This window comes from Notamacropus eugenii, chromosome 1, assembly GCF_028372415.1.
Source record: "Notamacropus eugenii isolate mMacEug1 chromosome 1, mMacEug1.pri_v2, whole genome shotgun sequence".
Lineage (NCBI taxonomy): Eukaryota > Metazoa > Chordata > Mammalia > Diprotodontia > Macropodidae > Notamacropus > Notamacropus eugenii.
This window is the reverse complement of record NC_092872.1, coordinates 118,627,634-118,652,325: the sequence shown is the minus strand read 5'-3', so window position 1 is coordinate 118,652,325 and position 24,692 is coordinate 118,627,634. Positions and strand designations below refer to the sequence as shown.

The window sequence follows — 24,692 nt, the reverse complement described above, 5'->3', positions numbered from 1 at the left end:
CAGCATGTTATATTTATTTTTGCAAGTTCTTCAGCAGTTTACACATCTCATTGCATTGACAAGTCCTTAATATGTTTGTGAATGATCAGATGAATCATAAAATCATTATCCTGTATCAATAATAAAGCCTTAACAATTCAGGTGGTGGACTATTTCCCTTCATTTAGAAACAATAAAGCAAAAATGTAAGCAAACAGACAAAACATGTGAGTAGAAATAATATTTTGAGGGAAATGGTAAATATAGTTCTTATGACAAGAATTCACATTTGACAGATCATCTGTCTTTGGTAGGAATACATAGGACCATAAGTAGGGATGTTCTATAATGTCAGAAATCAGAAATAGAAAAGCTAAGTGTTCTAGCTAATAGTAGTTCTTTCAGTAAAACAATTTCTGAGACATGGCTAATGAGCCATTTTTGTTTATAAAATTAGAATTATATAAGTCCTATTTTGTAGATTAGCATGTTGTTGTTCAGTCATATTTCAGTTGTATCTGACTCTTCATGACTCCATTTTGGCTTTTTTTGGCAGAGACACTAGAGTGGTTTTCCATTTACTTCTCCAGCTTATTTTATAGTTGAGTAACTGAGGCCATCTGGGTTAAGTGACTTATCCAGAGTCACACAGTTAGTAAGTATCTGAGGTCAGATTTGAACTGAGAAAGATGAATCTTGCTGACTCCAGGCCCTAGACTCTATCCAGTGCTCCAGCTAACTGCCCAGATTAGCATACTGAAGCATAATAAACTCTGATTTAAGTCAAAGGATGTCAGCTGTGAAATCCTTAGTGAACTCTACCAGTTGAGGGTTTTAATATAGAGTTATTAACCTTTTTGTGAATTGTGGATTCCTTTGGCAATCTGGTAAAACCTATATAACCCTTCTCAGAAATTCTCAGTTTCAGTTAGAAGTTAGTGGGGGGAGTAGGGGAAGATATATTTTTTTTCTTGTTCAGGTTCACAGACTCCCTGAAATCTTCCCAAGGCCAAGATTAATAACCATTGGTTTAATACATCAAACTGTATGCCAGAATGAAATAGAGTGTAATAGTACTAATGATATTAAATAATTTAAATAGTGTTTTGTTGTTACAGCACACTTTGCTATATTTCATCTTTTTACAGTCCTGGCCAATAGGCAATGGTCTTATGATCCCCATTTTACAAATGTAGAAATAGAGGCTCAGGGAGGCTGTTTATTTTCCCGAGAACTTACAGATAGCAAGTGTAGGAGACTGAACTAGCAGTAATTATTTCATACCCCTTCACTATACCATATTTTCTACTTTACTGAGCACCCATTGTGTTTTGACCACCATGCTGGAGGTTGACAGGGATACAGAAATGAATAAGATGAGATAGCAGCAGTAATAACAAGCATTTATATGGTGCTGTACACATGCTATGTCATTTGGTCTTTAAAACAACTCCGTGAGGTAGGTGTTGTTATTAATCTTATTTTACGAATGAAGAAACTTAAGCACAGAGAGTTTATATGACTTGCCCAGAATCATACAGTTAATAAGTCTGTGAGGTAAGATTGGATTTCATATCTTCCTAACTCCAAGTCCACTGCACTGTCTAGTTACCACATGATTCCTGCTTCCAAGGAGCTTAAAATCTAATAGATTGGAAGGTGAGAAGATATATACGGGGGTAATACAAAATAAAATACAAAATTGCACAAAGTAAAAACAATTGCTATAGGAGTTCAGAGGGGGGAAGAATTACTTCTAGGTTGGAGGCATTGAGTAAGTGTGGTAAAATCAATATCCTGCCTCCATACCAGTTAGGCTAGTTTTTCCTTAAAAGATATTGAGGCTATCCTTAAGACTCGATTGGTTATGGGAACTAAAGGCTCAGTTGTAATCATAATATACTGGTTGGTGAGGAAAAAGCAGTCACAAAGAGGTTCAAGAGCTATTTGATGCTTGGTCAATAGAAAAAAAGATTGGCAAATCAATCATGGGTGCTTCCTTCATTTAAATCAACTCATGGTATTCTCAGTGTTTGTCCTTGTTAAATATCCTCTTGCTATGATCAATATTCTACATTTAGCCACTGCCTACTATGTGCCAGGCACTGTCCAAAACTCTGGAAATGCAAATATGATAAAAGAAAGAATTTCTGACCTCAGAAAGCATGTAATTGAATGGGAAAAGACAATACACAAAAGGAAACTGAGAAGTGGGGGGAAGGGAAGGTATACAATGGGAGAAGCAGGGAAAAGTCTCAGAAGTCCCAGAGTAGTTTAGCAAGGTAAGAAATGAGATGTTCTGAGCTGAGCTTCCACCTTAAATGGAAGACTGGAGTTCATAGCCCCATTCTCCAATAAGAAGTGCAGAAATTAGTTACGAGGTAGGCTGATGAGATCTTGGTGAAGTTTTTGATGATGAATTTTTCCTATTCATGAGCTTCCTGGGGAGTGGTGAAGACAGAGAATTCCAAAAGTAGTGAAGCTGGTGAGAAATGAGATGTTCTCATCTAAGGTCATGGTCCCACCCTTCTTATTGAAGGGTGCCTCTTGAGGGGATCTTGGAAGATATGGAGTTTCCCCAGTAATGAGCTATAACTATGTAAATCTCATTTTGTTAAAATTTGAATGACATGTAAGGGTTTCTTTTATCCCCAATATTGAACATACAAAACCAAGGAACTGACCTGAGTCAGACCCAGCTTAGAATGGGGAAGTATCAGAGGAAGTGGATTGCAATCCTATGGTTTTACTACAGTACATAAAATGTTGAGTATGTTGAGCTTGGACACATACAGAATCACTGGACATAAAAGTTGGATGAGATCTTTGGATCATCTTGGAAATATTTGGTAGTGCCCTCAAGACAAAAGATCAGTTTCCTGTGAGGGCAAGATCTGTGAGAGATAGCTTTCAGAGATAGCTTCACCAGTACTTCTTATATGGAGCTTGTTTTGAGACTCTGTCCCAATAGCTCAAGGACATATTTGGGAACACTCCCTTTTCAGAACTATTGCAAAAGCTTTATAACCAGTCTCATTTCCACTAAGGGTTGGCTTTCAGGTCTTGTAAAATCTGCATCAAACCCAGGGTAAATGAATTCTAGTTCTTTTTGCTGGGTGATTTTGGACACATTATTTTGTTTCTCTGAATCTCAAGTTATCAGTAAAACGAGGGGATTAGAAAAAATAATCCAAAGTAGACTATGCAATCCAGATGTACTGGCCCCTTTTTTTGTCATTTGATGGGTTGGTTAGTCACAACCCTCTTTCCCACACCACCTACCAGCTTCAATGTTGGCCATAGGAGCTGCTCTCTGTAAGCATTGTGCTGACTGCTTTTATAACAACAGTGTCAACAATAAGGGGCTGAAACAGTGAATGGGAATGAAGAAAAGAAAATAGATATGAGAGATATTGGGAATAAAAAAGACATCATAGTTTGACAGTTCATTGGATGTAGGCTAGGTAAGAAAGGAGTCTCAAATTTTGACTCCTTATTCATTAATAAAAATGGTGAAATTAATAAAGAAGTCTCTCATTTGTCCAAAAAGTGATTTTTTGCTATTGAGATAGTTGAGTTCAAGGTGAAACAAACAAGGGGGAGATGCCCAATAGATAGTTGGAAACGTAGACATTAGACTCAGGAAGGAGTTTGGGAGTAGAAATAGAGATTTATATTTCATTTATCTAATTAAAGATTGATATTTATGCATAGGGAACACCCCAACATATATACTTAGAATTTTTTTTAAGGAGAGAAAGAATGAAGAAAACATCATAGCATGGTCATATAAAAATAGTGCCAAGAATGCTAAGAATTAGAATGGGAATTGGTGAGGGAAGAAAAGGATAGTACAGAAGACCTTTCAAAATTATATTGAAGGAAAAATTATCAATGAAAGAGCGCAAATTGATGAGAGGAAAAAGGAACTAATTGATTATTGTTTTGTTTCTATCCTCTCTTACAAGAAAAATGACTTTTGTACTCGACTACAGTGGCTACCAGGGAGCTGATATGCAAGTTATGTAAGGAGATAGGATAAAAATATATAATTTTTCTGGGTGAATTAAAGTCCCTTTGCAGAGAAACTACATAGTCAGATACTGAAAGAATTGACAAATGGAGTTACTTAGTCTATCAGTAAAATTTCAATGATCATGGGAAATGGAAGAGGTATTCCAAATTTGGAAAGGAAGAGAACAGAGTCTGCATCCATACAGGACACTGAACTTGACTTTGATTCCAGAGAAAAAGTCTAAAATGGATTACCAAAGATGGGATTGGTGGGCATCCAAAAAAAAGTGATGATTACAAAGAGCTTCTCAAACAATTTCCCAGTCTGCATTTTATACACTTTAATTCTATCCATATAGATATTAAGTGTTTTATTACCTTTTAGTTCCTAACACTTAAATGTCGTTAAAATGCTACTTTTTTAAAAAGTTAAATCATCAACCACCAATGTGCATTAAAAGATGGCAAAATGGATAATAAAGTGCTAGAATACCTGAGTTCAAATCCAGCCTCAGACACTTAGTTGTGTGATCATGAGTAAATCACTTAACCTCAGTTTCCTCATGCGTAACATGGAGGTAATAATAGTATCTACCTCACATAATTTGTTGTGAGAATCTGATGGAATAATATTTGAAGCACTTTGGAAAACTTAAAATACTATAAAAATACCAGCTATGACAATTATTTTATCATAGTTCTTCAAGAATTCAAAACAAGGTATTGTGTATTACAAGTGAAATTTTTGTCTTTATTTTCCTTATCAGTGTCCATTTGGGAATCTTCTTAGATGGCTAGAGCATTATAATCTGCAGGTTGGAAAAGAAATGACTAAGCTTATTCGAAATATAAGTTAAGTGAAAAGTAAATTATTCCAGAGTTAGTGCTTTAGTGTCATGGAATTGTGGCATTCATTTCACCTTTTCAGAAAATTTTTCTTAATTTGTTGTTTTTTGACTGTGTTCTAGATGGCTGAGATTGCCAGAAGTCTGACCTCCAGATAAGTGAGGTGCTGTCATACATCCATTGCGTAACAAAGGTAAGCTTGTTTCCCTGGAAAGGGAAAAGAGTTGTGTGACTTTTATATTGCTTTGTTTTCCCAGTTCGACTTCCAAATATGTCTTGCATCTGTCCCCCTCTTTTCTATCACCTGGCCCTCACCTCACTTCAATTTCTCCCTCTTGGACTATTGGTATAGCCTCCTAATTAGACACCCTATTTCAGATCTCTCCCCTTTCTAATTAATCCTCTCATGTAGCTGCCAAATTAATTTTTCTAAAGTATGGATCTGACCATGTTCTTCCCTGGTCACAAATTTCAGTGACTTTCTTTTGCCTCCAGGATTAAACACAAACTACTTAGTGTAACATTTTAATACATACACAGCCACAGTCACTGTGGCACACACACAGCCTTTCTAGAGAGGTTATTTTAACTTCCTTAATAACCCTTATGTTCAGCAAAATGGGACTACTTCATGTTCTGTTAACTTAACATTCCCTCTTCTGTGACTTTGTACAAAATTTCCATATACCTAGGATGTCCTTCTTTCTCATCTGTGTTTCATAGAATTCTTAGCTCCCATCAAGACTCATATCCCAACCTCAATGGAAAATCTTTTTCTTGATCTACTGAATTATTCATACTCTCTTCCTCCTCAAATTATATTATGCTTTTTATCTCCCTTTCTCCATGCCCCAACATACACACACACACACACACACACACACACACACACACATACAAAGAGAGAAAGAAAGAGAGTAGAATGTAAGCTCCTTAAGAGAAGGAACAGTCTTTTTTTGTGTGTGTCTCCAATGCCTAGAACAGCAGGCACTTAATAAATGTTTATTAAATTAAATTGTAAATTCTTTTTTATTATTTTTCTAATTACTAAGCATTTAATAATTTCAATTTTTAAGCATTTTTCTCCTTTCACTCACCTCTCAGTTGGGGGGAGGGGAGAAAAAAGAAAAAAAATCTTATAACAGATGAGCATGATCTAACAAAACATTTTTATATTGACTATATCCAAAAATATTTGTTTCATTCTACATATTAGTCTATCACCTTTCTGTACAGAGAAGAGTAGTAGTCTCCATCATTAGTCCTTTGGACTCATAGTAAAACATTGCATTGATCAAAGTTCTAAATCTTTCAAAATGATTCTTTTTCTCTAATGTTGACTCCTTAGCATAAGTTTTTCTCCTGAATCTGCTCACTTTATTCTGCATACGTTTATGCACATCTTCCTAGGTATTTCTATTTCTTCATTTCTTATAGGAAAATAGTATTCCATTACAGTTCTATACCATCACTTGTTTAGCCATTCCTAAATTAATGATTACCTCTCTAGTTTCTAGTTCTTTGCCTCTATAAAAGGATAACTACAAATATTTTAAAAGGTTCTTCTCTCCTTTTTTATCTCTGGTACAGACCAGAGATATTCCTCATAGTGGCATCCCTGAGTAAAAGTGCTGATGCAGTTCGGTAACTGTTTATGCATAGTTCAAAACTGATTTCCACAATTACTCCACTACAATCACAAACTTCATCAAAAGTACATCGATGTGCCTGCTTCCGACAGCCCCTCTTATATTTCTTACTTTTTATCAACTTTTTTAATTTGCTTGGGTATGAGATAGAACTTAAATTTTCATTTCTCTATTTATTACTGATTTGGGGTATGTTTTCATATGGCAATAGATAGTTTGAATTTTCTCTCTTGAGAAGTGACTGTTAAACTTGCTGCCTTCAAAAGTATGAAAAGCTAACTAATTGTATCACAGAGTGGAATTATAACCCATGAGTAGTTAACAAAGTGCCAACATTTTTCGCTTCTGTCTCTGACAGATGGAGATACACTAACAAAATTAAAAGGCAAATTCTTTTGAGAACTCCTGATCAAAACTGAGCAAAGTAGTACAAATGTAACCTTTCCCTTATATTCAATGGAAAGAAGTATGTCTCATTCTATCATATTGTTGTCCTCTGGCTTGTAATCAATTATTAGGATATTATTAGGATGAGATTATTGTCCATCTCTAAATGTAGTAAGAACATATATTGAACCTGCTTTGGTATTTCAATAGGGAATGCTGCAAATTACAAATTCATAACCTTTTATTATAAATTGTGCTACAGCATTCAGTAGAGCACAAAAGCTGGTGTTTTTTCATTATGGAAACATGGGAGTTTAATACAGGCAGAAAGTGATTTTGATTCCCAGGAGTGGAAAATGCTGTGAATAAAGCATTTATTTCCTCTGTAATAGTGAACTAATGTGTATTCTGTCCTGAACCCTTCTCTCATAAATCACAGGCAATATTCCAAATAGTTCAAATAGCAGAAAAATAGAAATATCATATTTATAGCCTGGGGTTTCTTCCCTTTATGGAGCAACATGTGGTCTTCTTTGATTTAAAATCTATTTCATTGAAATTTGACCCCACAGGAAATGGACAGACTTATTGCTGGCTTTATTCTGAGTCGTCACAACAAACCATTAATAGTGTGACCCAAAATACTATTCTATCCCTACAGGTGAATCAAGAAATATTATACTAAATAAACAAAATGTTGAAGTGATAAAATATAGGTTGTACAAAATGGCTTTGAATGTAAGAATCATAAGATTGTTTCAAACACAGGGACCTAAGGTTCCACAATGGTTGCATTTGAAGCACATTTTGACCAAAACATACCTTCAATTTGTACCTTTCTATAGAATAAATGGAGGTTTTCTGCCTAGGATATGCCATTAGACTAATTATATTTTAATACTCCACCAACCAGGTCTCTGAAGCTTGAAATCACGTAGAGTTTTGAGATCCTGCAAACAAATAAATGGTGACTGCAAATGGAGTCTGAGTACATGTGAGACAGAATATCCTAATATGTTCAGTGACAGCTCCCTAATCTAATAACAACAAATAGTACTTTAAAGCTTAAAAATCAACTTGTTTATTTCCTGTGATACTCAGAACCATGCATGGTAGGTACTATTATTAGAGATGAAAACACTGAGGCTGGAAAAGGTAAAGTCACTTGCATAGGGGCACATCATGATTGACTAAAGTAGAATTAGAACTTATTACATCTCCATAACTCTGTATCTAGCACTTTACCCCCATCTCCTTCTTTGATGGGAGGTCGGGTGGGGTATGACTTTCCCTTTTACCCTCTGTTGTCCATTAGTAAGTTAAATGAAGTTATGCATATATCATCTAAAAAGGGGTGGCTAACTCTCTACTAAATAAAATCAGGAGGGCATGGTGCATTGTAAAGTATTATGGACTTGAGCTCAAAGGATATGGGTTTGAATCCTAACACAGATGTTGACTTATATGTGTTCTCTAGGGCATTCTGGGCCTCAGTTTCTTCATCTATGTATATTTATTAAAAAAAAAAAAGAGGTTCAGACTAAATGACTCCTTAGATCCTTCCAAGCTCTAAGGATATGACCAATTTGTAACCAATACCTAAATGAATTTTTCTATGGTTAACTAAGGGAAGCCTAAAATGAGATATATAAATAAGAAAATAAGTCCTCTACCTTTTAGTAGGGGCAGCTAGGTGGTTCAGTGGATAGGGCACTAGACCTTGATTCAGGAAGACCTGCGCTCAAACATGGCCTCAGATACTAACTGTGTGACCCTGGGCAAGTCACTTAACTATGTTTATTTTCATTGCTTCACCTGTAAAATGAGCTAGAGAAAGTAAGAGCAAACCACTTTAATATCTCTGCCAAGAAAAACCCAAATGGGGTCACAGAGAGTCAGACATGACTGAAAACAACTAAACAATAACTATAACTTCCTGACTGCAGACCCAGGGCTCTATCCACTCTATCCATCTAGTTGCCTGTATATACAATATACAGTATATAATTCACATATGTAATAACATATGGTTCACCAAAATATTAAAGTAACCTTTTATCACCAGCACCACTCTTAACTGGGTTAGAGTTCTCAACCTTGATGTTAACTCTGACTCTTTCCTCTCACCCAATAAAGTTCAAATCCAACAAGTTCTATAATTAAATAAAATGCATTGTTTCTGTTTTATAGAAATTACCAGGAAGTTAACAAGTTCCATTATTTCTGCTGCCTCAACATCTGTCACAGTCATTCAGTCCTTCTATTCTCATTGCCCTAGCTATAGTACAGGTTCTCATGATCATCCTTCTGGACTACTGCAAATCACTTCTTTACAAGTATTCTCATCTCATCATCTTTTTCCTTATAATACTTTCTTCACAATTCTGCTAGACAAAATTTCCTTATGTAAAAATGAATGTCTTTTGCCTGTTGAATAATGTTCAGTTCCTGGCAGTCAGTTAACTTCACACAGTCTCATGATTAGTATAGTATTCCTGATTTTAATTCTAAAGCATTTTTTCTTTTCATCACATTTATTCTCAGTTATTAGCTTTTGCCTCATATGTAAATGCAAATGAAACCCTCTTTTTCTTGGTTACTGATCAGCTCAGATTAAGTGTGTTTAGTAGCTTAATTCAATGGTTCATCTTTACACTTCTTTAACCAAATTAAAATACTTAATTCACATCCATCCTCCCTGCAATTTATTTCATTTCTCTGTTGGGCTACTTAACTAAAGAAGTAAAAGTTTTCTAGGTTGCTATATAAAAAAGATTATTGATCCTGAGATGCGAAATATCTGCCCTAAATTGAAAATAACCCTTGTTTCTTTTCTACCTAGACTACATTGCTAATTCTTCATTTCCAGTCTATTAAACTGTATTTATCTCATTGGTTTATGTTTTCTACAATTCTCTAGCCTAATGAATATTCAAAAAATTGTTCTACTTTAGTCTGTTATATCTGTGGCTGGATTTTCTAGGTGTTAATGAAATGTAATGCCTTATAAGACCTATTTGGGCGAAGTCCAAAGGGTCAGTCCTAAATGCTATGTCTGAAACTTTCACAGACTTTGGTGTTCACTGCCTCCAGCTTTTTTTATTTAGAATTCATTTTTTTTACCTAGCTGTTGCACAAAGAAAGACAGAAACTCCTTACCATTTCCAAAAAAATACGTTAATCCTACTGAGTAGAGACAGTGGAAAGGAAGACAGAACAAAAAAACTTTAAATGATTTGTTCTACTAAGATTCAGTTAACTGGAAACTACAGTTGACCAAAATACTCATTCCTCTACATTTTAATAAATTGAGAAGGCATCTTATATACAAGAGTTTCTCTGTATTACTGTGTAAAAAGATACAACCAAACCTTACTAATTGGACTTCATTAATTTGGAATGATTTGATGAGCTGGGAGGAGGTTTACTATTTCACTATCTTTGAAAGAAGGTTAGAAACTGTGGTTTTGAGTACAATTAAAGGGGAACATTTTTATTTCTTTTATTGCAGACTGGAAACATCTGTCTGCATACAATTAATTTCCTAATTAAAAACCACTCCAATATATTATTGAGACATGTCTAGCTATGCTTACTAAACATCTAGTAGTTTCTGTTGTATGCACTTAAGAACAATGAAATTATATTTCTTTTATAAACTATTTTAATAGTTAATTTTTTGTAATTTAGATTGAATTGCTTGAATTCATAAGGATTTCCTTGATGTTTTATGTCTACACAAAAATACTTCATAAACAATGAAATTCTGTATAAGTGTGAATTCTTATTGTCTTATAGAATAAAAGCTACATTATTTGGCATTTTACCAACCTAAACACTCAAAAACTTAGTATCTCTTTTGGTTCTCCAGTGCAAATATTTAATCTAATCACACTGTTTGAAAAGAGGTTCATAAAAATAAATATAAAATTGGCTACACCTTAAACTGGATTTGAATCCCAAATCTATTATTACCAATATAACTTGGGCAAGTCACTTAACCACTTTGACAATGTTGCCTGCTGATCTCCTTTATCTTATTCTGTGATCCTGTACTCTCAACCCTACCTCTGGTTAACACAAATTCCTGTGTACTTGCCTTGGATTATATGGATCTGACTGGACTCTTTTGAGTGCCCTATCTTAAAGAAATAAAAATCCAGTAAACACATACACACACACACACACACGAGAATAACTCTAGAAATTGTATTTCTATTGCTAACCATGAGGTTGGTATTCTTGAGTGACAGTAGAGTAACCATTTGAATCCAGGACAACACTTATTCTTGTGATTCAAGATCTATTTCTGAAGACCTAACCAGTGCACTAAAGGTTTTCCTCTGTTTCTTTTAATATGTCATGGGTACAAGTGGGTTACTAGGGCTATCTAACAGATGTCTCTCAATCTTATTACATGACTTATCTACTTTCCACATATTTTCAGTAGACTTCTTGCTTCTTGCTTCTTCTATGTCTATTCTTAGCGGTATGACTAGAAAGAACCACTTTTCATCCTATGCTTCTTACCATGGCAATAGTCACTACATATATTGTTATGTGCAGGTTCTGAGAAGATTCTACAATTTATATTAAATACTCTATAGGAGAAGATATCTGTTCATGATTGTTACAGAAAATGTTTTTTTTTAATTACTCTTCTTTTATATAATTGGTCTGCTTATTGCCTTTTCAAAATTACCTATGTAATTTCAAAAATAAGTATGTCCTTCTCTTTTTCAAAATCACCAGAGATTGGTACTATTTTTTCATCTGTTTGATATTTTTTTATATACAATTTCTGGAGTCTGCAGTCAATGAATATTTTCATTAACCTCAATTCTTTAACTTTATCCTCTTCAGATTTTAATAGTGTGTTGATTTAATTTTATTTCATCTATATACTAGACTGAAAGTTGGAGGACTTTTTGTTTGTTTATTTTGTTTGCTTGATAAACAAAAGAATAATGGATGTCCTATTTTGTTTGCTCCTTTCCTCAAGCATCCTGAATTGGTGAGCAATACACTTTTCAGTGAGTTATCCCTTGAGGGAATTACTAAGAAAATGTAGTACTAAGTACTTGCCTATATCTAGTAACATCCGTTACCATTTTTGTTACAATATAGTACTATATATATATATATATATATATATATATATATATATATATATATATATATATATATATATATATATATATATATATATATATATATATATATATATCTTCAGTTTATTTCATATATGTTCATGGTTTGCTTGCTTTAGTAGAGAGTGAGGGCCATCTGTACTGAAGCACTTTCACCGAGTGGATTATTGGTATTTCTTGTTTACTCTAGTGCCTTCTTGTGCTACCAGATGATATAATGGAGGGCCACTTCTATTCTCTGTGTTCAAGATTTTCATGATAATTTTAATTAGGGCCAATCTGCATTCCTATGCATCTTCATCAATTTCTTAGGCTTTTGGGAACAGTTATATCTTTCTGACCAGTGTGCAAACTAGTAATGGTATTGCCAAAACCCAGTTGGTCAGCAGTCTAGGGTTCCTATCAAGCCTTTAGAGATATAGTAATGGCCTTAAAAAATGCAAAACCTTCATTGTACATCAACTTGACTGGCATTTTCGTATTTTATCATTATCCTTCTCCCCTTGAAAAATTTGTTAGACTTTGAGATAGATAGATAGACAGACTGATAGACAGATATAGATATATAGATAGATAGATATTATTCCTATTAGTCTTATTACAATTCATTTTATTTACTTTGGGTCTTTTTTTTTTTTTTTTTTACATTTTCACAAGTTGTTAGTTTCTTTGAAGGTTTATATTAAGCCAAATGATCTTAGCTTTCTTGCCTGTGTCCAAACAACCTAGTAGTTCAGAAATGTTTATTTTACTGGCTGCTCTGAGACAGATTTGGGTAAGAGGAATATTTCTCTCTCCTGCTGTGTTTTTGTGACATTTGAGTTGCTTGTTTATAGGGTAGTAAATGTACAGAATGAAAGCTTCATATATTCTTCATCCAGTGAGTTCACTTCATGAATTCTAAGATTATTTCCTGATGAACTGAACTGTCTATTCACATTAATGCATCATCTGAGTTTGGAAGACAGTAACTGCTTTTATAATTCATGTCAGTTTCCCCTGAAAAGATACAGGCCAAAATCAAATTTTCTTTCGCCTTGAAAATTGTAGCATCAAAAGTAAGGAAGTAAAATACCATGTGATTACAAGGACTTATGCTTTGCATCTCAGTTCATGGAATACAACATATTTTCAGATAGTAGGAGGCTGGGACAAACAGCTAACACATTGAATGTATTAGAACAATGGCCCAAAATCTAATAATATAAGACTGAAAATATGAGTCCTAACATTAAGTCAATAAATCAAATGCAAAAACAAACACTAGATTGGAGAACATGTTTAGATAGCAGTTTATATTAAAATGATTTGAAGGTTTTATTAGACTATGACCAGAAAGAATATGAGTCAGCAGAGTCATGTAGGAGCCAAAAAAGCTAAGATCCTCTTGGACTTCAATTGATAGGTATAATGACTAGATGAAGGTGAGCATAATTCAATGATACTTTGCTTTAACGAGATATCATCTGCAATATCATATTCAGCTTAAATTCATTCAGCTTGCCACAATTTAGGAAGGACATTGACAAGTCAAAGTGTCTCTAGGAAAGGCTAAAACAGGATGGTAAGCAGACAGTCTATATGAGGATTGAAGGAAGGAGCTAGGAATGTACAGTCTAAAGAAGAGTTTTGAGAGGTACATGATAGTTGTCTAAGTATTTGAAGAGTTTTCACATAAAAGAATTAGACTTCTGACCCTCACTTTAAGGTTCTGGAAAGGGGATGAGTGAAGGGAAGATACTAAGAAATGCTTAACGAGGTAGGAGTAAAAGCAATACAATAGATGGTTATTGAAATTTCAACCTTCTAAGTGACTTGAAAATTTATCATGTCACGTAACAAATATGCACTTGGAACTAGATAACTACGTCTGTTCTAAAGGTCACAAATGAACAGGTGTGGGTAGCAAAAACACAGCCTAATAGTAGTTGGGGGAAGAAACTTCCCTGGTTACTAACCAGACTATTTTTATTCATAATGACAGAGAGACCCATAATCCTTACTCAGTGTTCTTCATCAAGTTAGCTGAACTGAGATTAAGTTAAGCTGTTTTGAATCTGAGATACTATTAGTAAGCACCTAGACACATGCATAGTTTGGTACATAGAATATTTTTCACTAGAGGGTGTTTACTGCAAATGAAAGGATAAGTATGCTGGCAATTAGGGACATTTGGGAAATGTAAAATCTGAAACCTTGGAATTGGGTTTAGAAGTAACAGCTCTGTTCATGGTGATTGATCAGCTTTGTGCAGGGACTCCTCTCATTAATGGAACTATTTAGGTGCATGGGCTCTGCCTGCTTTCACTTCATTTCCACAGAAAAGAAGGTCACTCAATTTCTTCCTCAGTTCTCTTTTTTTAAAATTTCCCCTGAGTTTGGAGCTTGGCAGACTAAGTGTGCAATAATACATTAGAACTAAAACTCCTATCACAGGGAGGAAGCCTGGGGGAAAAAGTCACAGAGCCATCAAAAGTTGATCCAATTAACTTGTCACTCTCCATTCAAAATAGAATGAATAACAAAATAATGCAGCTTTTGCTTTTTCTATAATTCTATCAAATTATTTTTTTTCAGTTTCATGCCATTAAAATACTGACTCAACAAATATGCTATTAGTGTGTATCTCTTTAAAGTCCACATATGAACAACTCAATTTATAAGTGTTTCTTATAAGTATCTTTTCAATGTGCTCTTTTGAGGCAGAAATGAAGAGATTGTTTAAATCAGTGGAGATCTTTAGCTATAGAAGAGATCAAATGTCACTCATTTCCCTTTAAGCTCACAGATTATCATGATTATTGAACTATTGGAAGTTCTTATGAAATTCATTGTTATGGCCATGCTCTAAACTTTGAAAATCACAAACTAACAATTTCCATACCTACATATTCTTTCTTCTTATTTTCTTCAATAAATTTTAGTAGAGAGAAGATGTTTTAGATTTTGTTGTTTTAATGTTTAAGCAAAATCCATAGGAAGCATAGTTCCTGAGAGATTTGTAAAGATTTGACCAGGAGCAAGCTGGAAAATCAAGCTAAAAATGTATAAGTAAATGATATTCAAGATTCTGTTGACAATTATTTACAAGCACTTGTTTGTGAGAACATATATAATACTATATATGAATATATAATACACAATCTGTATATACATATTGTATGGCTTTGGTTTGTATATGGCTTTGTGCCAATTGTATCAATCCCCCAGAAAATTTTAAAGTTTCCTGGTGGGATCTATAATCATTCAAATGAATTTGGCTTGACTATCCACATAGGAAATATGAAGTGGATGAAAATGTCTATTAACCAGATTACAGTGTCCATCTACATGGAAACTTTTGGAGCATTTCTGTTGACATGTATTTCTGGTTTAGCTAGCATATATGAAAAATTAATTGGTCCCAGAATTAAACAGCAGTAAGAAAGCAGTCTAGTTTGCTTTCAGAAATTTGCATAGTTCCCTTAATCACTTCAAACTTCCCATGAAAACAAAGGTCAAACTTTTTAATACCTACATTCAGTTGGTGTAGTTAGATGGTAGCAAGATGAAATACGGAATACAACAGGCTCAGGAATCAAAACTGATATCATGAATGCCATATGTGCATTCATGCATGTGTGCGTGTGTGCATGCATGTGTGCATGTGTGTGTGTGTATGTATATGTAGCATAAAACATAGAGACAGAGAGCTGGTCTCAGAGTTAAAAAGATCACAGGCAGGAACAGAGCCAAGAAAGTGGAGAAAAGGCAGTGAATTGCCTGATATCTCCCCTAAACACCTTTTAAAAATGCCACAATAATTCCTAGAGCAACAGAACCCACAAAAGGATAAAATTAGATAATTTTCTAGGCAAAGACAACTTAAAAGGTCAGCAGGAAAGATCTGTCACACCTGGGTGAGAATGAAGCACAACCAGCACAAACCCAGCCCCAGTAAACCAGGAGCAGGACTTCTGAGCCACTGAATCAGCAGCAGCAGTGACTGTTTCCAGAGCTCTCAGCCCACAGATGGCAAGGGGTCAAACAACTGGTCAATAGGAGTTTACAGGAGTCTCTTTGCTAACACTGAGGCACTTCTCTGTTGTTTTGCCCATACTTGGATTCCAGGTCATAGTCCTGGTGGCAGACCCAGGGCAAGGAAGGGTACTAGCACACCAGACCTTGAGGCCACAGTGGAATGGGGACACTCATCACAGTTCAAGGGCAGAAAACATTGCTTGTGGCCACTCATAGACCAGAGCACAAGGCTAGGAGACTAGTAAACATCTCTCTTTAGATCATACCACTTTGGAAGAACTGAAAATTTATGAGTCTCTAGAAGTATCTCAGAAAATAGCTGCACAAAACTGCTGAAGCTTGGGACAATGTGTCCTACACCCTAGAAGGAGAGCCCTACTTTAACAAAGAGTTAAAAGTCAAAAAAATGGGTTAGGAAAATGAGAAAATAATGGGGGAAAAAAATCATCATAGAAAGTTACTATGGTGACAAGGAAGATCAAAACACACACTCAGAAGAAGATAAAATCAAAGCTCCTACATCCTAAGACTCCAAGAAAAAAATAAGAATTGGTTTGAGGATGTGGAAGAGCTCAAGAAGGATTTTGAAAATCAAGTAAGGGAGGTAAAGGAAAAATTTCTAAGAGAAATGAGAGTGATGTAAGAAAATCATGGGGCGGAGCCAAGATGGCAGAGTAGAAAGACGCACATACACATAGCTCCGAACCCACAACCCACAGAACGGCTAGAGGGGACCAACTCACGGTGAATTCTGCACCCAGAGGCCACGGAATATTGGAGCGAGGGAGATTTCGGTTCCGGAGAGACCTGCAAACCTCTCGCGGGGGGTCCTTTGCGCTGCGGACTGGGCGCCGGGACTGGGAGCTGAGTGCAGCCCTGCAGCGGCCACGACACCCTGAGGAAAAGATCCGAGCGGGCTACAGGGACGGGGTCTCCAGCGGCCACACGGGTCCCTCCACCCACAGAGGGACCTGCAAACCTCTCACAAAAGGTCCATCGCGCTGCAGACGCGGAGCCTAGCCCAGACCTGCAGCTGTCGCAGCTCCGAGAGGTACAGATTCGAGCAGGCTTCAGAGACAGGATCTCCAGCAGCGGCACAAGCCCCTCCACCCACAGGTGACGGGGGTCGGTGAGAGAGTCTCTTTGGCGGGTCGAGAGGGGAGTGGGGTGCCCCCATGGCTCGGGCCCCCCCGGGAGATAGAAGCTGAGAGGCAGTTGCAGACAGGGGCTCCCCAAGAGGGCGGGAGCCTGGATCCATTGTGGAAGGTCTGTACATAAACCCCCTGAGGGAAATGAGCCTGAGAGGCGGCCCTGCCCAGACCTGACCATCTGAACTTAATTCTCACACTGAATAGTAGCCCTGCCCCCGCCAAAAGCCTTAAGGCGGGAAGGAGCACTTGAATCTCAGTCCCCAAACGCTGGCTGGGAGGACCAGGAGGCGAGGTGGGTGTGAGGAGAATATTCAGAGGTCAAGTCACTGGCTGGGGAGAATGCCCAGAAAAGGGAAAAGAAATAAAACTATTGATGGTTACTTTCTTGGAGAACAGACATTTCCTCCCTTCCTTTCTGATGAGGAAGAACAATGCTTACCGTCAGACAAAGACACAAAAATCAAGGATTCTGTGTCCCAGCCCACCCAATGGGCTCAGGCCATGGAAGAGCTCAAAAAGAATTTTGAAAATCAAGTTAGAGAGGTGGAGGAAAAACTGGGAAGAGAAATGAGAGGGATGAAAGAGAAGCATGAAAAGCAGATCAGCTCCCTGCTAAAGGAGAACCAAAAAAATGTTGAAGAAATTAACACCTTGAAAACTAATCTAACTCAATTTACAAAAGAGGTTCAAAAAGCCAATGAGGAGAAGAATGCTTTCAAAAGCAGAATTAACCAAATGGAAAAGGAGATTCAAAAGCTCACTGAAGAAAATAGTTCTTTCAAAACTAGAATGGCACAGATGGACGCTAAGGACTTTATGAGAAAGACAGATATCACAGAACATAGCGAGAAGATTGGAAAAATGGAAGATAATGTGAAATATCTTATTGGAAAAACAACTGACCTGGAAAATAGAATCAGGAGAGACAATGTAAAAATTCTGGGACTACCTGAAAACCATGATCAAAAGAAGAGCCTAGACATCATCTTCCATGAAATTATCAAGGAAAACTGCCCTGAGATTCTAGAACCAGAGGGCAAAATAAATATTCAAGGAATCCGCAGAACACCGCATGAAAGAGATCCAAAAAGAGAAACTTCTAGGAACATTGTGGGCAAATTCCAAAATTCCCAGGTGAAAGAGAAAATATTGCAAGCAGCTAGAAAGAAACAATTCAAGTATTGTGGAAATACAATCAGGATAACACAAGATCTAGCACCCTCTACATTAAGGGATCGAAGGGAATGGACTAGGATATTCCAGAAGTCAAAGGAACTAGGACTAAAACCAAGAATCACCTACCCAGAAAAACTGAGTATAATACTTCAGGAGAAAAAATGGTCTTTCAATGAAATGGAGGATTTTCAAATTTTCTTGATGAAAAGACCAGAGCTGAAAAGAAAATTTGACTTTCAAACACAAGAATGAAGAGAACCATGAAAAGGTGAACAGCAAAGAGAAGTCATAAGGGACTTACTAAAGTTGAACTGTTTACATTCCTACATGGAAAGACAATATTTATAACTCTTGAAACATTTCAGTATCTGGGTACTGGGTGGGAATACACACACACACACATGCACACACGCACACATACATAGAGACAGAGTGCACAGAGTGAATTGAAGAGGATGGGATCATATCTCAAAAAAAAAAAATGAAATCAAGCAGTGAGAGAGAAATATTGGGAGGAGAAAGGGAGAAATTGAATGGGGCAAATTATCTCTCATAAAAGAGGCAAGCAAAAGACTTATTAGTGGAGGGATAAAGAGGGGAGGCAAGAGAAAAACATGAGCTCTACTCTCATCACATTCCACTAAAGGAAAGAACAAAATGCACACTCATTTTGATAGGAAAACCTATCTCACAATACAGGAGAGTGGGGGACAAGGGCACAAGCAGGGTGGGGGGGAGGATAGAGGGGAGGGCATGGGGAGGAGAATGCAATCCGAGGTCGACACTCATGGGGAGGGAAAGGATCATAAGAGAATAGAAGTAATGGGGGACAGGATAGGATGGAGGGAAATATAGTTAGTCCTATACAACACAACTAGTATGGAAATCATTTGCAAAACTACACAGATTTGGCCTATATTGAATTGCTTGTCCTCCAAAGGGAAGGGGTGGAGAGGGTGGGAGCTAAAGAAGTTGGAACTCAAAGTGTTAGGATCAACTGTAATGTTGTTACCACTAGGAAATAAGAAATACAGGTTAAGGGGTAAAGAAAGCTATCTGGCCCTACAGGACAAAAGAGAAGACGGAGACAAGGGCAGAGAGGGAGGATAGAAGAGAGAGCAGATTGGTCACAGGGGCAATTAGAATGCTTGGGTTTGGGGGGGAGGGGAGAAAAGGGGAGAAAATTTGTAACCCAAAACTTTGTGAAAATAAATGTTAAAAGTTAAATAAAAAAAAAAGAAAACCCCAAATGCAGTCACAAAGAGTAGTACAACTGAAAAACAGTAAAATTTTTACTTTTTTAAAAAAAAAAAAAGAAAGAAAGAAAATAATGAAAAAAAAGTCAACAGCTTGGTAAAGGAGATACAAAAAAAATTGCTAAAGAAAATAACACCTTAAAAAACAGAGTAGCCCAAATGATAAAGGTGGTAACAAATGTCAGTGAGGAAGAGAATACCTTAAGAAGCAGAATTGGCGAAATGGAAAAATAAGCATAAAAATTCACTGAAGAAAACAATTCCTTAAAATGTAGAATTGGTCAAATGGAAACAGTGGTAAAAAAACTCACTGAAGAAAGTAATTCCTTAAAAATTATGATGGAGCAAATGGAAGCTAATGACTTAATGAAAAATCAAGAAACAATAAAACAAAACCAAAAGACTGAAAAAAATAGAAGATAAGGTGAAATATCTCCTTGGACAAACAACTGGCCTGGAAAATAGATGCAGGAGAGATAATTTTAAAATTATTGAACTACCTGAAAGCCATGATCAAAAAAAAGAGCCTAGAAATCATCTTTCAAAAAATTATCAAGGAAAACTGTGCCACTATTCTAGAACAAAAAGGCAAAATAGAAATTGAAAGAATCTAAAAATCATCTCCTAAAAGAAATCCACATGTATAAACTCCCAGGAATATTGTTGCCAAAATCCAGTGCTCCCAAGTCAATGAGAAAAATATTGCAAGCAGCCAGATAGAAATAATTCAAGTATAGTGGAGCCACCATCAGGATAATGCAAGATTTATCAACTTCTATATTAAAGGATCATAGGGTTGGAAGATGACATTCTGGTGGGCAAAGGGGCTAGAATTATAACGAAGAATCACCTACCCAGAAAACCTGATTGTAATCCTTCAGGGGAAAAGAGGACATCAATGAAATAGAAGACTCTCAAACATTCTTGATGACTAGACTAGAGCTGAAGAGAAATTTGACTTTCAAATACAAGACTCAGGAGAAGCATTAAAAAAAGGTAAACAAGAAAAGGAAATCATAAGTGACTTAATAGGGTTAAACTGCTTATTTTTCTTCTTGGAAAGATTATAGTTATAACTCATAAGAACTTTCTTATTATTAGGGCAGTCAGATGGAGTTTATATAAATAGAAGTCACAGGTGTGAGTTGAATATGAAAGAATGATATCTAAAAAAATAAAATTAATGGGTGACAGAAGAATGTATTAGGAGAAGAAAGGGAAAAGGAGTGGTTGAATGGGGTAAATTATCTCTCATAAAAGAGGCAAGAAAAATATTTTGTAGTGGAGGTAAAGAGGGAGGAAATGAAAAGGAGTGAGTGAACTTTACTCTCATCAGAATTAATTCAGAGAGTTAGCACATACACATTCAATTTGATATAGAACTCTATCTTACCCTATAGGAAAGTAGGAGGGGAAGGGATAAGAGAAGGGGCGGGGGGTGGGAGGGGTTAGATAGAAAGGAGGGCAGATTGGGGGAGGGGGTAGTAAGAAGCAAAACATTTTTGAAGACACAGAGGGTGAAAGGAAAGGATAGTATGGTGGGGGGGGAATAGGATAGAGGGAAATACAATTAGCAATACTAACTGCAAAAAAATTTTGAAACAAATTTCTCAGATAAAATTTTTATTTCTCACACACATAGAGAACTGAATCAAATTTATAAAAGTAAAAGCCATTCCCCAGTTGATAAATGATCAAAAGATATGAACAGTTTTCAGATGAAGTAATCAAAGCTATATCTATAGCCATATGAAAAATATACTCTAACTCAATATTGATTGAAAAAATGCAAATTAAAATAATCCTGAGGTACTATGAAATATCTGTTAGATTGGCTAGTAGCACAAAAGGGGTGGGTGATGGGTGTTGGAGGGGATATGGGAATGATGGGACATTAGTGCAGTGTTGGTGGAGTTGTGAGCTGATTTGACCATTCCATAGAGCAATTTAGAGTTATGCCCTAGGGGCCGTAGGGTCATGAATGCTCTTTGACCTAGAGGTACCACTGCTGGGTCTCTATTCCAAAAGATATTAAAAGAAGAGCAGGGGAACCTATATGTAGCAAGGCATTCATAGCAACTCTTTTCTGGTGGCAAAGAATTGAAAATTGATGGGATGCCCATCAATTGGGGAATGGCTGAACAAATTGTGGTATGTAATTATGATGTGCTATAAGAAATGATAAGCAGGGTGCTCTCAGAAAAACCTAGAAAGACTTACATGATCTAATGCAAAGTGAAATGTATTATGTACAAAATAACAGCTATATTATAAGCTGATCAACTGTTAATGACTTAGCTTTTCTCAGAAATACAATGATCCAAAACAATTCTGATGGACTTATGAAAAATACTATCCATCTCCAAGAAAGAACTCATGGTGTCTGAATATAGATTGAAGCATGCTTGTTTTTAACTTTATTTTTCTTGAGGTTTTTTTGAGTAGTGTCTATGTTTTCTTTTACAACATCACTAATATGGAAATATTTTGCATAATTACACAGTAAAAGCTATATCAAATTGCTTGCCTTCTCAATGTGAGGGGGGACGAAGGGAGAGAATGATAGATAACTGTGCCCAGTATATACATATATGAATATATATAACTACACATATCTATATGAGGGAAGAAGGAGAAGAAAAATCTGTAGGAAGTTTAATAGGACACCCTCTAATCAATTCATTTTTCCCTAATTCAGTATAAATGAAATTACAGAAAATAAGGAACAGCTAACAGATGCAATGATATCTAGAAGTCTTAAGATGAAAAAGCTTATCTATACTTTTACCCCTTATTAAGGGGTAAAAGAATAGTGTGAAGAATTTCTCTGATGAGATTGATTAAACTAGGGAGCAGCCAAACATTGCCTAGTAAATTATTGCCCATACCCCTGGTTTCCTTTAATCAATCAGTCAGTCAATCAACAAGGAGATAATCAAGGTAAGATATAGCTCTGAGTATGAGACCTGAAAGTCTAGAACAAAGCCAGATAAGGAAGAAGAACTTAGCTCCATTTCTTCCACTTTACCCTGGTCAGCCATGACATCTTGCAGAAAAAAAGTTATTCCTTGAGAGGAGACTGATTTCACCAGGGAGCTAAACCCACAAAGCGGAGCACCAGACTGGAGAAGCTATATGAGTTTAGAGGAAATTAACCCTTACCACAAGGAACTGAGCTGCTGAGAACAGGAACAAGAAGTTTAGCCATGTGACCTTCCCAGCAGAAATGTAGCTTGTCAAAGAAGCAGCACGAGGAGATCCAAAATGGGGAAGGTCACTAGGGTTCTTCAGTGCCAGAGGTATTAGTAGCTTTGACCTCCTTTGAATTCCACTGGTGAAATAGCAGGTGTCCACTGGGGAAATTTGAGCAGACTTATGTTTCTTCAAGAGAGCAACTATATGGTTCAGGGGATAGAGTACTGGATCTGGGGCCAGGAAAACCTGAGTTTAAATACAACCTCATACACTTACTAGCTGTGTGACCCTGGGCAAGTCTGTTTGCCATAATCCAGTGGAGAAAGAAATGGCAAACCACTCTAGTGGCAAGCATTCTTGCCAAGAAAGCCCCATGGACAGTAGAGTCCACAGGGTTACAATAAGTTGGACACAAATGAACAACAAATTGTGCTTCAGGGACACACTAGAAATGTTGGTCTATGTTGTTCCCTTCTGTGTACTCAGTCTTTACTAGTGTTGTCTATGTGTTTGCCCACTTCTTTCACTTAAATGCTGTATGTCTGCAGAAGAGGACTTAATCAGTTTATAGAGGCAATGTTTTCCACCAGTGGAGATTCCTGAGATCTCCAGTTGTGATGATTTAGTTTCACAGGGATCTATGCGGGGAGGGAGAAGAGATCTTTTTTTTTGTTTCCAGACTGTGATAAGACAGTTATCCAAAGTGATTTCTTTAAGTCAGTTTAGTTGCTTTGAGACAATTTTGCATAGTTGAATGTTTTTTGTACTATCTGTTTTACTATTTTCTTTTTAGTGTAGAAGTTGATATGAGTAATACAGACATTTCGTCCTTAGACTACTGGTGCCTAAAAATGCAAATTGAGTATACTGGAAGTTCATTCATGGTGGTTGTTGTTTTTGTTGTAATTTTTAATGTGGAGAAGATCTATACTGCTTAACGTATTGTGGTATGAGTCAAGATAACTTTTGTAATGTTCTTATAGCCTGTGCTCCACAGGTGAAGCTTGTAGCTAATTGGGGGCAGCCTAACACCTTTTTATTGTCTTTAGTTCAGGGAAGGTCCCAAAACAGGCACTAATCTATAAAAGATAGACAAAAATCACCAAAATAGACAATAATCTACAAAGAAGTGTTATAAAATCTTTGTTAAACTATATAACCAAGTTTTTGGAGTTCTGGATCCCCGTGGAAGAATTAATTATCTAAGAATTCTGCCTTATAGATGTTACTCAACCTTTTTAATATAGATCTCTGATTTAAGGCACTTCAAAGGACAACTATTGAGTACTCCCCAAGTTACTAAAAAGCTTTAAAAACTGGTCTATGGATGAATTCACCAAAATCACCTCAGTACATTTGCTGGGAATAACAAATGTTTAATTGGTAAGAAAGTATGGAGGAGTAAGGAGTTCATCAAGTCACATCTAATCAGTTGATTTCCCTCACAGCTCAGTTGATGAAATCACAGAAGATAAGGGGCATAACTGAGAAATTAGAAGTTTTCATTAAAGTTTCCAACACTATACAGAGATATGTCACCACCCTATTATCCCTTTATGCAGAGCGAAGTTATTCATAATTCTTGATGAAATTAGAAGACACATAGCCAATGGCTAGTGATCTTTTCCCTTGTGGACCTTTAGGAAATGAGACAGACGTTCTCTTAAGTAAAGAGTTAGTTACAGGAGTTAATAGGAGAGTGATTCTGGCAGACTAGAACTATGGAATAAGAATAAAACATCTATTGGGGAGAGCAAAAAACTCTACCTTCATTACTCAGGAGATCTTACACAGTATCTTACAGTACCCACTAGGGACACTGAGCCCAACAGGTAGCAGGCCCATTGAGTAAAGGCATGATACTGTGCA

At 36.3% G+C, this 24,692-nt stretch overlaps 1 protein-coding gene across 3 annotated transcripts in view; it reads left to right on the top strand.

Moving 5' to 3' along the window:
• Positions 1-24,692, top strand: part of LINGO2 (leucine rich repeat and Ig domain containing 2) — a 1,607,677-nt gene that overhangs the window by 1,398,902 nt on the left and 184,083 nt on the right. For all 3 annotated transcript variants that reach the window (XM_072612692.1, XM_072612700.1, XM_072612709.1), the window contains exon 7: positions 4,962-5,032. The gene's annotated coding sequence lies outside the window, so the exon portion shown is untranslated. The remainder of the gene's footprint in view (positions 1-4,961; positions 5,033-24,692) is intronic.